The following is a 16,444-nucleotide window of genomic DNA, read 5'->3' on the forward strand; positions in this document are numbered from 1 at the left end:
CTCATGGAATTACATTTTAAAATATCTGGCGTTCATGGCTCTCTCAGCCAAAAAGTTTCCCGACCCCTGCTTTAGTTCTTTAAGTTGTTGATAGTTTCATAGATATCAATCATATTATTATTCATATCTTACATATTTATCTTTTTGATTATACAAATAATTTATAATACAAAATTTAAAAACAGAACTATATCATTTTTGTGGTCACAGTTTTTTATGGCTCATTATTTACCAAATAAGTTTCTAAGCAATTAGCATGATTTTCTAGATGTAACTTCTTTCTATGTTGGGTTTAACATTGCACCTTTTTACAATGTTAAAACATTTCTTTCCTCACATATGCCATCATGTACTCATAGCTTCATCTTTCTGCTTTACTCTCCTTTCTGAATATACATTATATGCTTTTGTATAGTTTCTTGAACTATTTCCTCAGCTTTCAATGCCTTCACAAATCTTTCTCATCTGTCAAGACTGAGCTCTCTTCATCTCCCTAGTGAGGACTGACTTCTCCAGCATCAGTTCTCCCACTTCCTGTTACTTGTACTTACACAGCAGCGCAATCGGCATCCAACAGGAAGGAAACAGCCAGCAAGCTGCATTGGTGAAGCTGTCTTTCATACCACAGTAGATAAAGACTTCACTTACAGCAATCTCGGAGCATGCATTAATGAGAAAGTTAGAGTAAAAAGCACTGAGAGTGAAGTGACCTCCTGGCAAGGACTAGATTGCAGCCAGAATAAGATATGCACAGAACAGCATCAATAAATAAACTACTTTAGTAAGAACTTCCAGTCTTTCAGAGTCATTATAGAGTCTGTTCTCTTCACCACGCCTGGCTGGGAACTGTCATCAATTCATCAATAAAGACAAATAAAAAGTAAATATCAGCTCTCCATTTTATAGCATTAATATTTTGTGGCATATAATTTTCCTTATCCCATTATGTATCTTTGTATAGTTTCAATTAGTTCCTAAGTTGCTTTCATACAGCACTGAATTAAATTCGTCCTGTTGCCAACATTGCTCTAGTGAGCTAGATCTACTCTGCTATTGCAATCAAGATTTTGGTTCCCATAGGGTCAAAGAACAGCATTCTTTAAAAAGCTTAATTCTCCAGATATGAGCTTCAAGCTACAAAGATGATTCAGCGTAGTTCACAGGTAGTCATTTAACAATGGCATACAAGCTTTTGGGGCCTGAAGGCAGTGGGAGCGGACCACCCTGACAGGGAGGACAATTTTATCACTGCACTGACATTATTTAGAAGTGACAGTGAATGGAGATAATGAAAAGACTAACTTTTGATCAATTTTATGATTTTTAAAAATTCTCCTTAAACAATGCCCCCCTCACTTCCCACATCTGGGATGGACCACTCTCGCCTCATCATCACTCCACCTTGGTATTTACTCTCCGTTTCTCACCAGATTGCAACTTCTTTGGGGGCTTGAAAGAAATCTTAATTATTTTTGGATGGCAAAGCCTAACATCGAGTAGATTCTTAGTAGATGTTTAAGAAAGCAATTTCATTAGTGACATGTAACCAAACATCCAATTTACATGGATATTAACAAGGAAGCAGATACACTGACTCACAAGAGAAACAGGTTCAGTCCGACCATGTTATTGAACATTCACCTTCTTCTCTGCTTCTTTATTCTACCTGCTGGTGTCAGATCATCCATACTGGGTGGCACAAAAGTAGGTTATAGTTGTTTTGTTTGCAGTATGAAAAATAATTCAATAAATAATAAATAATAATACAAGAATAAGTCCTGTGTTTTGCATACTCACTAATGTTAAGACTACTTTTGCCCCACTCTTTATAGATACGATCTGGCTGGAACAACTCCAGAGGCTGCCGGAGTCCTGTCCGTGACAGAGAGAATGAATAAGAGTAACCTCAGAAGCTACCGCCATAAGAACAAGGAAGCTTCTTTTCCATATTGAATTCTCTAATTTCATTGCCCTGGCCTGGGTCATGAACTCACCTCTGAATCATGACACCTAGACCCAGGGAAGAAGGGAGCTCCTCCTAGAGACTAAAAGAAAACCTACAATATTTACTAGCTAAAGTGGGAATGGAAGTTGAGAGGGCACTGCAGTGCCCACCAAAGGAATAATGTATAATTAATTTTATAATAGGGTCTGAAGGCAGGTTTTGGCTTTGAACAGAACTTACGATATTGAACAAAGCCTAAATATCAAATATATGCAAACCATTCCTAGCACAATTTTATTTACAACTGTGGTTGTTTGTATTTCTAATATTTTACTTTCAGAGCATTTGCATAAAGATGCTTTTATCTGTCCCTTGCTATCATTCGTTGCCCACTTAGTTGTTCCATCTATTTGTGTACTTGCTGGGTTGCTTCCCTGTGTGCCTTGACCCATGACTTCGGTGTGCTGGGATGATGCTCTATACCAGGGGTCCCCAAACTTTTTACACAGGGGGCCAGTTCACTGTCCCTCAGACCGTTGGAGGGCCGGACTATAAGAAAAAGCTATGAACAAATCCCTATGCACACTGCACATATCTTATTTTAAAGTAAAAAAACAAAACGGGAACAAATACAATATTTAAAATGAAGAACAAGTAAATTTAAATCAACAAACTGACCAGTATTTCAATGGGAACTATGAACCTGCTTTTGGCTAATGAGATGGTCAATGTGCTCCTCTCACTGACCACCAATGAAAGAGGTGCCCCTTCTAGGAGTGCGGCGGGGGCCGGATAAATGGCCTCAGGGGTCCGCATGTGGCCCGCGGGCCGTAGTTTGGGGACCCCTGCTCTATACACTGAGCTGCCTGGCCAGGGTACTTTTGACAGCAGCTTTCAGCTAAAGTTCTTAGCCTTGGCACTATGAACAAACATTTCCTGATTCCCATCTCTAAGGTTTTCCCACATGTTTTCCTCCTTTGGACTGAGGAAGCTACTATATTTTTATGGATATCTCTCTGATCTTAGGGATTACTTAAACTTCCTCACTACATCAAGCTGTCCTGTAAGTCAGTGGTCCCCAATCCCGGGGCCACGGACCAGTACCGGTCCGTGGGCCATTTGGTACCAGTCCGCAGAGAAAGAATAAATAACTTATATTATTTCCATTTTATTTATATTTAAGTCTGAACAATGTTTTATTTTTTAAAAATGACCAGATTCCCTCTGTTACATCCATCTAAGACTCACTCTTGACGCTTGTCTCGGTCCTGTGATACATTTATCTGTCCCACCCTAAAGGCCCGTCCGTGAAAATATTTTCTGACATTAAACCGGTCCGTGCCCCAAAAAAGGTTGGGGACCACTGCTGTAAGTTACACCAGAGCTATTTATAAATATTAAATTTAGAAATTACATTTACTTAGAAAAAAGTTATGAACAACAATTTCATTTTAAAGTATCCCCATTTGATAGGGTACAGATTAGAAGTTTAGAATTATAACTAATTTATTCTTCATCACAACCTCTCCCCCTCATACCAACTGTTATAGCTTAGGCGGAAAGAAATCAGTTCAATCTAGAACAAAAGAACAGGGGAAATGGAACCTGGGTTGGTATTCACCAGCATAAAACTGAAAAGTTGGGTAGGTTGAGCTTAGAGAGACAGATTAGTTCACATCTAACCATAAAAGAATGACTGTTTATAATATATAATAGTGTCTTAATAGTTATACATTTCAATCCGAAAGCTATCAGAGAAACCTGGAAATAGTGAATGCCAGAAAATGAAAGATGTTAAGAACACATAGAATTCAAAGGCAATTGTTTCTTGGTTTCAAATTTAGACAAGAGTTGGTTCCACATGGAAATAAAGAAATGATAATCAGAAGGGAAAGTGTGAGTTTTCTCTAAAACTTGGAGCTATTCAGAAAGGCTAAGAAATCTTAAGGTGCTATTTGAAATCTCTTTTCAGAGATTTGAGTCGCAACCCTGTTTTTCTGGAGAAGGATTCTAAACTATTTATTGTGTTTGCACATTCCTGTGTGTGCATGTCACATTAAAAGATATTAAGGATATATGAGATTGAAAGAAGAAAAACATATAAAAAGAAATACCACTGTGGTAACTTCTTTGGAAAATATCACCTGAAGAAAACTAAAGATGAAACTGAGCCTTGCTTCAGAATAAATGTTCAGTAGATTTTAGCATCGTCTTTGTGTTCATCATTAAGACTGATTTTAGTGCATTTTAGAAATGAATGTAAATTTCTTACTCATTGACACATATTTATATACTGTTGCATTCAATCAAGAAAGGTTCCTTATCAATTCGAAATGTCACCTCTCTAACATGTTGGTATTATTTATATTCCCTAAAACTTGAGTGGAGTTTTGTTCTTGTCAAAACATTTCCTTATGAGTTATCTCATTAGTTCTTGCATGAGTTTTCTTTTATTCTTTATTGCGATAAAAAAATCAACATAAAATTTACCATCTTAACTATTCTTTTTAAGAGAAAGAAAATGAGAGAGAAACATCAATTTATTGTCCCACTTATTTATGCATTTATTGGTTGATTCGGTTATGTGCCTTAACTGGGGATAGAACCTGTAACTTTTTCATATTGGGACGAAGCTCTAACCGACTGAGCTACTTGACTCGGGAAGTCCATCTATTTTCTTTTTGAGACAGAGACATAGAGACAGAGAGATAGGAAGGGAGAGAGATGAGAAGCATCAACTCATAGTTGTGTCACTTTAGTTGTTCATTGATTGCTTCTCATACGTGCTTTGATGGAGGGGAGCAATGCTTTAGCTGAACCAATGACTCCTTGCTCAAGCCAGCCACCTTGGGCTTCAAACCAATGACCTTGGGATCATGTCAATGATCTTGAGCTCAAGTCTGCAACCCCATGCTCAAGCTGGAGAGCCTACACTCAAATCAGATGAGCCCATGCTCAAGCCAGCAACCTTGGAGTTATGAACCTGGGACCTCAGCACCCCAGGTCCATGCTCTATCCACTGTGCCACCACTTGTCTGGCTGTCCATCTAACTATTTTACGTGGACAGTTCCGTAACCTTAAGTACATTCATATTTTTGCGCAACAGATCTCTGGAACTTATACTTGCCAAACAAACTGTATATTCTTTGAATAACAACTAGTCCTTATCACCTCCCTCCAGCCTCTGACAACTATCTTTCTGTTTCTAAGAGTTAAACTACTTTAGATATCATATATGAGTAGAATCATACAATGTTTATGACTGGCTTATTTCACTTAGCATAATGTCTTCAAGTTTCATCTATGTTGTAGCATATGACAGTTTCATTCTTTTTGAGGCTGATCAATATTCCATTGTAGATGTATCATATTTTGTTTATCCATTTATCTGTCAGTGAACATTTAGATTGCTTTCACTTTTTGGCAACTGTAAATAATTGCAAGGATTTTCTTAAAAACTCATTCATGTCATTTTAAAACTCAAGTATAAGAGCTGAGAGTTGACACTACTGTTATTATAAATTCTTCTCTCTAGTCCTCCTTTTCTGACTGGAGGCTTCTTAAGTAGAGGAAACACTGATGCTCAGGCTCAGGAATCTTAGAACTTTTTTGAGGGAGAGGTTGTAACCATTAAGCTTCTCTGTGCCAATTCATGGGCTCTCAAGTTTGGAAAAGGCATCTACTTTAATCAATCACCCTATATTTAAATTTTCTTTTCAAAATTTTTGCCAAGTGTTTTTCTGACCTATGCTATAAACTGCAGTGATGTTAACCTATCATTGCATTGAGGCACAACTGCCACCATGAGATTGTTTTAGTAGAGAATTCTTCTTTAATCTAGGCTGACATGCAGCGTCCACTGGCTTTACTCTGCTAGGAACTGAATGTTTGTGTCCCCCAAATTCATATGTTGAAAACCTAATGAGATGGTATTGAGAGATGGGCCTTTGGGAAGTAATTAGGTCATGAGGGTAGAGCTCCCATGGTGGGACTAGTGTCCTTATAAGAAGAAGATTAGAGGAGCCCTTTCTGATCTCTGCCATGTAAGGATACAAACGATGACTAACAGCAGACCAAGTTGTATCCTTACCAGATATTGGTTCTGCCAACATCTTAATCATTGACTTTCTAGCCTCCAGAACCATAAGAAATAAGTATCAATATTTGTTCTTTAAGCTACCTAGTCAATTGTCTCTTGCTATAGCAGCCCAAACTGACTAAGACACACTCCTTGGATTCATAAAGAACATATCATAGAATCACAGAGTATCAAAGAACCTTGGAAATACCATCTTCTAGACCCCTCTATTCACAGGCTCATTTCATTTCCTTCAACCAGTTCTTTAAGTATCTGAAACAGGATCATATTGAGTTTTCTATTCTCCTGGCTAAACATTTTTGACTCCTAAGATTCCTCTTCAACTGAAGGGGCTGTGGGCCCTTTGGCCTTCAAATCACTCTTTTCTGAACATACTTCAATTGATTTGTATTTCTTTTAAACTATGAGACTTAGACTGAGCAATATTCAACCCTTCCATGTTGACACAATCTACTAATCCACACCTTTTATATATGACTATTTGACAAACTATGAATTCAATGAATACAAATTAAGAGCTCAAGCTGTGTAGTCAGAAAGGTGTTGGTTTGAAGCCAAGCTTTTTATTAGTTGTATGACACAGGAAAATTAACTAATAGCATTAAATTTTTGTTCCTTCATCCACCTGATAGAAATTATGTAGTACTAACCTCACATAACAAAGTAAAGTACTTAGCACTGTACCTGGCACATGGTAAATAATTAATGTAAGTTTATATAAGTCTACACTTCCCCACGTATTCAGAATTGACATTGTGAGTGACAAGGGGATCTAAAGAATTGAAGGAGAAATAATTATTGGAATTATATATTTTTAAATCTGCATTGTTTGTAAGAATTGTTTTATCAAAGGAGTGGACATCATTAATTGCTTTAACCCTGTAAAAAGATTTTATTAGAATGAGTTAATTGGTTTTATTTAGTTTAGAGTCTTAACCTATGGAATTTCTTCTAGTTGAGTTCATGAAATTCTTTATATTTATTAATTCAGTTCAACAGACACCTGCTGTTTCTGTATGAGCAATCATTAACTGGATATGCTGACCTGCATTTTTAAGACGGCTCTCTCCTTTTCCCACCAATACTACTGTGAAGCCCCAATACACTCTGGAGAAGGAGCCCTATATGTACTATAGCGATGACAAGGCATTGATGAACATTTTCCAGCCATGCTGAATTACCTTTTGGCATAACCCTTCTGGTAATTGGGCTACATTGGTATATTATCCACATCTTCAATTAAACAGAATTTTCATTGTTCTTAAATATGGCACTAAAATATATTTTTAGTGTTAAATTTCCACTTCAAATTTCTGAAGAAACATGGTTAGATAGTGAAAACATGTGGAGCTGGAGTTGTCAGTGTGGGGCCTGAGGCCAGCTGGCTATGGTTCAAATCCTGGAGCTCTCACCCTCCAGCTGTAGTTGAACAAATTATTTTACCTATGCTATCCTTTGGTCTCTCATCAATAAAATGGAAATAACAATATTACCTACTTCAGAAAGCTGCTATAAATGAAATGTATAAGAAATGCTTACTACAGGGTCTGGCTCAATAATGTTTCTCTTCCTTCTACTCCTTCTTCCTCTTTATCTTTTTCATCATCATCAAAATCTGGATTCATAGATAACGCTATCATTTACTAGGTGACCACTGGCAAGTTACTTAACCATCCTATGCCTCCCCTTTGTCATCCTTTTAAAAGGTATAGTTGTAAGTACTTTATAGGCAAATTGTAAAATTAAATAAAGTAATATATCTAAAGCACTTGGGACAGAGTAGAAGCTCAGATGACTCATTATATATTATTTCTTTCCCTTAATGTCCTCAACACCTTTTCCATTCTTTACTGATTATATATAGAATATATATATGTAATCTGTAGGACGGATGTGTGTGTGTGTTTTTCACACCTACCTTTGAGACAGTAAAAATGTTTCTCAAATATTATGCTATATATTATCAAATATAAGCAGTTCCTGCTAAGAGGCAAAGGTAGAAATAGATTAAAATTCATATTCTCACCGATCTTGCTCAGTGGTTGGCCAATTGAGATGTTTAGCTGCTGTTGGGGCAAGAGGTCTCTAGACAGTCTATTGGAATTTCATCTGCCAAATGCTGGAGTTAGCAGAGACCAAGGAAATATATTAAAAAGGCATGGCTCCCAGAATTTATTGGCAAGTCTAAAGTAATAAAAAAGCAAAATTTGATATAACCCAGGGCTCTTCCGACTATCATCATTTTTCACCTTTGCCACATCCTCTCTAGCTGACCTAAGCTATTTCTCAGTGTGGTTTTGGAAATTGGAAGGGGTAGGGGGAGGTTTAGTGCCTTGCTTGAGCATGCTTTCACTTGGCTCAGGATGACTTATATTTCAAATTGTATTCCTTTCTCCAGAGATAGTTGGAATTCTGTTGGCATGACTTGTTAAAAAATATAAAACCACGTGCAAACTCAGTTACTTGAAAAGAAAGTGAGAAGATGATGGCAGCCTAAGCAGAAAGGGAAGAGAAATAAAATGCTGAACATATTAAAAATAAGGAGTGGCAGAAGTATGATAGGTATTTGGAAATAGGTGAAAATCAAGCAAAGAAAAATGAATGGAATAACAAACGCAAAAGAGAAAAACAGAATCAAAGATGCAGAAACAATATGATAAAAAGAAGTCAACAGACTGAGTACATATTTTTGTCTCCTTTGTACATTATCTGCTTTGTTTAATAGAAAAGATATTCTTGAGTGATATTTGAAGAACTGGATCATGAAAGAGAAGGAAATTTTGGAGGATAATCTTTCATAATTGATTCTCAGTTCTCTAAGATCCTTATTTGAGTACTGTTTAAAAGTGACCACTGCAGCCATTAGGACTGCCAGTGCAACTTCTAGTGCTCTCGGGAACAAATGGATTGTAGTGCTGATTTGCTGGCCAAGGACTCACATGATGCATGGGGCTCTCACTCACATAATTTATTTTTTGCTGATGTCTGAGTAATCTCTGAAGTTTCCCACACATTCAGGACAGAAACTGAAAAGTTGCTACTGCCTCAGAGCAATAATGGCCTGGAAATTGCTTTGACTTGATGTTACAGCAGCAGCCACAAGAAAACAAACTTGTGAACTGGTAGGAAATGAAATCAAAGACCACTGATATTTTTTTTCCTTTTCTTTATGTCTTGGCTTGAGTGAATAATGACTGGACCAATATATGTTTACTTCCTTACTGATTGGCTCTAGAATACATCACTCAGGAATTTATACTGCAGATCGTTCCCTAGACTCATGTTTCTGAATCTTTGTAGCAACCAATAATTTTTATTGACTTGTAAATATAACTCTCAAATGTCAATGATTCAATGAGGCCAATGTCCTGCCTGTGCACGAGTGAGTGACATGTTGTTAAGGACTTGAACAGTCTGGTCTCTTCTGACTCATTCTATGACCTTGAACTTACACTGCCTGCTTTTACTGTCCTGGCCTTGCAAGCTGGGTAATATTACATAGGTTAAACTAGGAAATGGCAAAATGCCTGGTGCTCTCAAGTGAAGTTAGTCGAATAAGATCACCATGTCAATGGCCTTTGCCTAGCACACTGAGGGTGGGGGCGGAAGGAAGAATAAGGTTTCATGGATCCTGTTAATCACTACAAAATCTTTCCTCAAGACTATCTTCTGCCTCTTCCCTTTTGTGGCTATCATAGATACAGTCAAAGTGAAGTTCAATCCCTTTGTGACTTCTGACTGGAGCAAGAACCATAAAAGGCATTTCAATTCACCTTCCCACATTTACAGGAAGATTATGTTTTCTCCTCTTTTTAAAGGGCTGAGACAGAAGTACAAAGTTTGATCCATGCCCACCCAAAAGGATGGTGAAATTCAGGTAGTGTGAGGACATTACAAAGGGCAGCAAATTGGCAAAGTAGTCCAGGTTTACGGGAAGAAGTATGTCCTCTGCACTGAACAAGTGCAAGAGGAGAAAGCTAATGGTTCATGTGGGCATTCACCCCAGACTAAGGCTGGACAAAGATTGCAGAAAGATTCTAAATGTAAAGCCAAATCACACCAAGTAGGAAAGGCAAAGGGCAAATACAAGGAATAAACAATTGAGGAGATGCAGGAATAAAGTAATCTTATATACAACTGTCATTAAAAATTTTTAATGAAAAAAATAAAAAAAGACTATCAGTCTTGTTTGTGGAAGCCTGAGCCAAAGACTAACTGCTCTGAAGAATGTTGAGCTCCATAGTAGAATGATGGACTTGAGTTCTCCTACTGATTTCACCAGCCATCAGCTCTGCACTCGTGGCAAGTCATTTGAAATCTCTCTGTGCCTCTGTCGCTAGTCTGTAAGAATGGAGATAGTATGCCTTACAAGATGGTAGTGGTAATCAAAGTTTATTCAATTAAAATAGGAACTATCTAAATAAATGAGGAACCAAGAAGTAGGCTACTATAATGATTAAGAGCACACTGAAGCCAAACTGCTTGGATGAGAAACGTCCAAGAAGTCATCCATGTAAGTGAAAGTGTAAGTGCTCAGAGACCTCCCTCATGTGCCTGCTTTCAGAGATCCTGAGATCCTGCTGATAAGAAAATCAGGTTCTCTTCTCACCTCCACCCAACAACTCTCCCAAAACTGCTCTCAGAGGGGTTGCGGACAAACCTCCTCACGGTCAGATCCAGCAGACCCTTTTTAGTCCAGCCCTACCACTTACCCACTGTGGGACTTTCCATTGCCTTCAATTGTTTCTAATAATGGTGGGTTGTGCCATTAGACATTTGTCCTAACCTCTAGAATGTGCAAGAACAAGAGTAAGCCTATGCTCTTGCACATTCTAATGTAGACTATGGATTTGGGGTGAAATGGTGTGTTAATGCAGGTTCAAATGTATCACTCTGATGGGCAGAGTCTCTGCGTGTGTAGGGGCAGCACGTGTATGGGAAATCTCTGTATGATCTGCTAAATTTTGCTGTGAATCTAAAACTGCTCTAAAAAAAAGAGAAAACCCATGTCTAGATCACAGGGTATTATGAGGATTACAAAAATGTAACATCTCTAAAGAATAAAGAACTTAGTCCATCCCAAATACAGCAAACACTCCAAAAAACACTGGCTGTTACCAGAGACTAATTTTAATGAATCTCCCAGACAATATTCTTTGCTCCTTCTTTTTCCTCTTACTTAATTATCTTTAATATAGGACCATGACAGATTGTTATGTCAATAGACTACCAATACTACATATAAAAGAGCAATACCTTCCATTAAAAAACATGGTTTTGCTTATACAAAGTAAATAACCAATTCAATTCCCTTTTCATTCTCCTCCCGTTTCTGTCTCTTTCCCCTACTCTATTCAGTTATGGGTTTCCTACCATATTGACCACTGTTTTTATCCTACACAGACACACTAGGGACTTACAATGGAAGCAGCTGTTCTACTGAAGTTACAGCCACACCATCAGATTCAGCAGTTTCCAACCAACTAGCCTATTTCCAAGTGAAGTTAAATTCTTGACAATGGTAGATCTTACTGCATGGTGGCTTCACTGCTTTGGAAAGGCTCACCAGGACTTAATTCTGGCCATCTGTTGAAAGTATGAAACTGTAATTGTCTGCAGTGAGTACTGTGAGTCCAAATAGGTTCAACTTCTAATTATGTCAGTACCACTCACAGCTTTTACTGTTTTCTTTTTAATGTGGTGCCCCAAATGAGAAGATCTGATAGAAAGTTCTACTATAATATTTTACAATATCAATAAAGCTTATTCACATGTCCAATTTACAATTTTATGCCTTTTAATATATCCTACTTTTGGCTGTGTTGACTTGTGTGGACTGAGTTTACAAAAATATTCAGATCACAAAATGTCTGTTCCAATTAAAGGCATTTTGCATTTGTTTTATCACATGGCATCAGGTTTCACATTGAGCTAAGAGTTTTGTTCTTGGCCATATTCATATAGAAAAGCTTTATATAAGTCGCAATAGTGTGTATAAAACACTTCCTTTCAAGTTAGTACAGAAAGGCTTAATGAAAATGTTTCACCAAATCTTCCTAGGTCAAAAGCAAAGCGAAAATTTCTCAAGTAAGTTGTGGGGTCAGAAGGGACCAAAATTCTGCCGCTCTGAAACTGCTTTTTGGGATATTGCTTTTGAGCTATTTATTAAGAAGCAAAAGGCTCAGAGTGAAACTTTGACCCTCCTCCCTTTACTGCCCTAAAGCTTCAGACAGAGAAAGCCAATTGAGGAAGGATATCTTAGGATGCCGCGTTAGCCCTAATTTGAATTAAGTATGGTAAACAAGATGGCTTCAGACAGGTGTCTTTTGGTCAGAAATCCTCTGTGTTCCAGAGTTTCTGTGTCTTAAGGGGATTTTCCTGTCTTGTGAGTTTCCCTCTTCCTCAACTACATGTAAATCGTCCACTCTCACTTCTGAAATCTAATACACTGTCCCCCTCCCACACACACTCTCACTTTTCTCCTTTGTCCAAAAATGTCTTATACACTCAGTGTTGCCTCACTGTCTTTGGAAGTTTCATGGATTGATCATGTCTATGCACATGTATTAAACTTTGGTTTTCTCCTGTTAAGCTGTCTCTGATAATTTTTCTTAAAGAATCACAATTCTGGCTCTGGCCAGTTGGCTCAGTGTAGAGCATCGGCCTGGTGTGCAGGAGTCCTGGGTTCGATTCCCAGCCAGGGCACACAGGAGAAGTGCCCATCTGCTTCTCCACCCCTCCCCCTCTCCTTCCTCTCTGTCTCTCTTCCCCTCTTGCAGTCAAGGCTCTATTGGAGCAAAGTTGGCCTGGGCGCTGAGGATGGCTCCATGGCCTCTGCCTCAGGCGCCAGAATGGCTCTGGTTGCGACAGAGCAATGCCCCAGATGGGCAGAGCATCGCCCCCTGGTGGGCATGCCAGGTGGATCCTGGTCAGGTGCATGCGAGAGTCTGTCTGACTGCCTCCCCGTTTCCAACTTCAGAAAAATACAAAAAAAGAATCACAATTCTTTCTTCTTAATTTATTGATTTTAAAGAGAGAGGAGAAAGAGAAAGAGAAACATTGATTTGTTGTTCTACTTATTTATGCATTCACTGTTTGATTCTTGTGTGTGCCTTGACTGTGTGTTGTATCAGGACAACACTCTACACAACTGAGCTAGCCAGCCAGAGCTCTGTTAATCTGACAAGTAGCCCAGCCAGAAGAGTTTAGAAGGTGGGAGAAAAAGTAGACACACACACACACACACACACACACACACACACACACACTATGGGCTGAGGAACGGGGAGAACAGAATTTTTGGAAAAGATACCTCCTGACAGGGCAAAGTCTGGACAAATCCACTTGCACATAGGAAGCCATCAAGCACCACTATTTTGATTCTGAGTCATTAGCCCATGATCTCATTTGTAAGCAGGAAAGAAATTGAAACAGCAATAAAGAAGGGGCCTCGAGTTGGAAGTGTTTGGTTTTAAATCATATTGTGTAAATGGGAGATGTCTGTAGTGAAACAGACTGGTTTTCTTTAAGCACAAAGGAGGGTGACCTCAAATAGCTTTAGAAAAGAGCCAAGTGAATCTGGCAGTTTGAAGAGGGAGACAGAGTGATAGTAATGTGACCAAACAAAAGATGCTAGAGTTACAAACTCATTTGAAACAACAGCAATACCAGGCTAAAAGTGAGCAATCCTGACTCCATATAGAGAAAGAACTGTTTAAATGCAGAAAAGAGGGAAAGTGCCTGGTTAGCCTTGGAAGTTGGTGATCTTGGAGGTACAGAGGAAATGGTGCTTCTAAAAACTGAATGTGCAGAGAAATGTAGAGTGACATGTAACAGGTGTTCAATATATATCTGAGAAGTAAGGAAATAAGTGAAGCTGTGTGTAACATCAGTAGAACAACACTGGTTAACATTTATTGACTACGAATTAGGTACCAATTTTTGTTAACTTACTGAATCATTTTACAAATGGAAAAACTGACCTTCAGAGAAATTAAATATTTGCCCATGTTAATGCAGCTAGTCTAACCTAATAGATTACAGAACCAAGCATCTTCATTCCTATAGTTTAGTGGCTAAGGATGTGCTCACGGGAGCCATTTTTCCAGGGTTCGAGCCCCCACCCTACCATTTACTAGCTTGAGTGACTTACAGAATCTCTTACAGCTCTGTCAGCCCCATCTTCAAAATGGGGATGGTACTATATAGTTGCTATTAATTGTTTGAGTGCCCCTCGAATCATATGTTGAAGCCCTAATCCTCAATATGATGGTATTTAGAGATGGAGTCTTTCAGAGGTAGTTAGGTTTAGACAAGGTTATTAGGGTGGAGCCTCAATGATTGGGTTAGTGTTGTCATAAAGAGAGAAAGGGGCCTCTCTCTGCGTGTAAGAAAACAGTGAGAAGGCAGCTGGCTGTGACCTAAGAAGACCCAGTCATATTGGCACCCTGATCTTGGACTCCCAGCCTCCAGATCTATCAGAAAGAAATTGTTTTAAGCCACCCATCTATAGTATTCTGCTGTAGCTGCCTGAGTTGACTAAGGTGCTAGTACACCCTTTCATAGGTTTATTTCGAGGATTATTTGCGACTGTATTTAGAAAACACTGAGTATAGAGTATGGTGCATTGTAAGTACTTAATAAATGCTAGCTATTAATATCATTAAAATCCCAGCTATGGCTTTTGTGTGTATTGTTTTTAGATTAACAGGAACAAAATACCACATTTCTGAGCAAAACTTAAAGTTGAAACATCTTTTTAGATACTGAGACTTATTCTTTACCTGTCCAATAACAACACATTTTGTGATTCATTATTTCTTGAGTGGAAACATATGGATGGTGGTAGAGAGGCATGATATGTAGTATACAGGGCATGGGTTTTGACCAGAACGCCAGCTTCAATCTCAACTCCGTGAGTGGCTGCAGAGCCTTTGACAAACCAGTTATGTTTTCAAGCCTCAGTCTCTGCTTTGGTAAAAGAGTTCTGAAAAACACCCCATCTCAGTAGATGGTAGGTTTCAAAATATTTTGTAAATGGTAAACCACTGTACAAATATTAGTCTCTATGTTAATACTGCAAGAAGGTTTGATAAAGGAAGAAAACAACACTGTGCTAGCAAAGTTTAGAGTGTTCTAATTTGGGAATGGTGGCAGACCCCATTAAGAACTGAGGCACATCTTACTACATTTAGTTTAAAACAAAAAAGTGAAATATGATTCAACCTCAGAAAAACATAACTTGGTTTACATGAAGAAAGGACTCTGAAATAGATTTAGAGAAACCTAGAGAGAAACCCTGTAGATGAGCAGGGGTAATAGTAAATCAGAAAATAGATCTCAGCTTTTACCATGTCATGCACATTTCTATTTTAGGCTTTTATCGAGTGTGGTGGGCTCTTTTCTTCCTTTTGGAGCTGGCACAATGCTAGCCCAACACCCTACCAGGCACCGCAAGTCAGCTGTAAGGCCAGTGTGCAGATGTCTCATTCACCAGGCACACACACACAAACACATGCACGCACACACACATGCATGCACACTCGCAGGCACCCCTCCGCGGGGATTCTGTCTATGAAGGGGAAATGGGTCTAACTGAGGAGGAAGACCCAGGAAGGGTATGACCACCACCAGCTGCCCTACAGGCCAATGGGATGCCCTTAGCTCTTTGCATGCTTTTCCTGAAGGGATGTTTTCACTTCACCTCTGTGCATATATATATATATATTTTTTATCTGTTTGCATCTGATGTGAGTCTAAGTCTACAGAAAGAGGGTAGGAAAGATGAGACCATTAAGAATATATTAGAAAAGATGGAGGAAACATGATTGGTAAAAATAAATCATAACAGTTGTTAAGGCAACATGTTGAGGAACAAATCCAGACTTCATTTATTAAAAATTTTAAGATGAGCCTTAAATAATGAGGTGGGGGAATAAGCAGAAAAGACAGTTGTATTCTCAGCAGAGGGTCTACAGCTGTCCTTGGTAAGGTGTGTCCCAGTACTCAGTCCCAGGCGTTTGCCTTCCTCCCACACTTACCAATATAATCCCTGAGCAGGTGCTTCAGGGCTTCCATTTATACATAGGTCTTCCCTAATCCCTGACATCGCCCTGTGTTTACTATTTGCACCTGCAGTTTACAGTAGAGAAGGGGTGGTGGTGTTAGGAATATGCATGCTGATTAGCTAAACCCCTAGGGTATATTAAGGAGTAGGCAAAGTTTGCTTTCTACCCCCCTCCATCATTTGTATTAGAACCTGTCACCACTTGCCCACTCAACAAGTTCATCTTCTAATGATTCTTAGGTGGCTCTCTGAGTGGGCAAGACGAACTCCCACCGACATTCCCTCGTGGTTCAGGCCTTCCCCTTTATTCTCTCCTCTCCCATAGCCTCCCCC

General features: G+C 38.8%; 1 protein-coding gene and 1 pseudogene across 3 annotated transcripts in view; one reads left to right on the forward strand and one right to left on the reverse strand.

Annotated features, from left to right (window-relative positions):
* Positions 1 to 16,444, reverse strand: part of B3GALT1 (beta-1,3-galactosyltransferase 1) — a 602,130-nt gene that overhangs the window by 139,011 nt on the left and 446,675 nt on the right. The window lies entirely within an intron of this gene.
* On the forward strand, positions 1,143 to 10,165 carry LOC136306493 (large ribosomal subunit protein uL24-like; annotated as a pseudogene).

This window comes from Saccopteryx bilineata, chromosome 5, assembly GCF_036850765.1.
Source record: "Saccopteryx bilineata isolate mSacBil1 chromosome 5, mSacBil1_pri_phased_curated, whole genome shotgun sequence".
Taxonomy (NCBI): Eukaryota; Metazoa; Chordata; class Mammalia; order Chiroptera; family Emballonuridae; genus Saccopteryx; species Saccopteryx bilineata.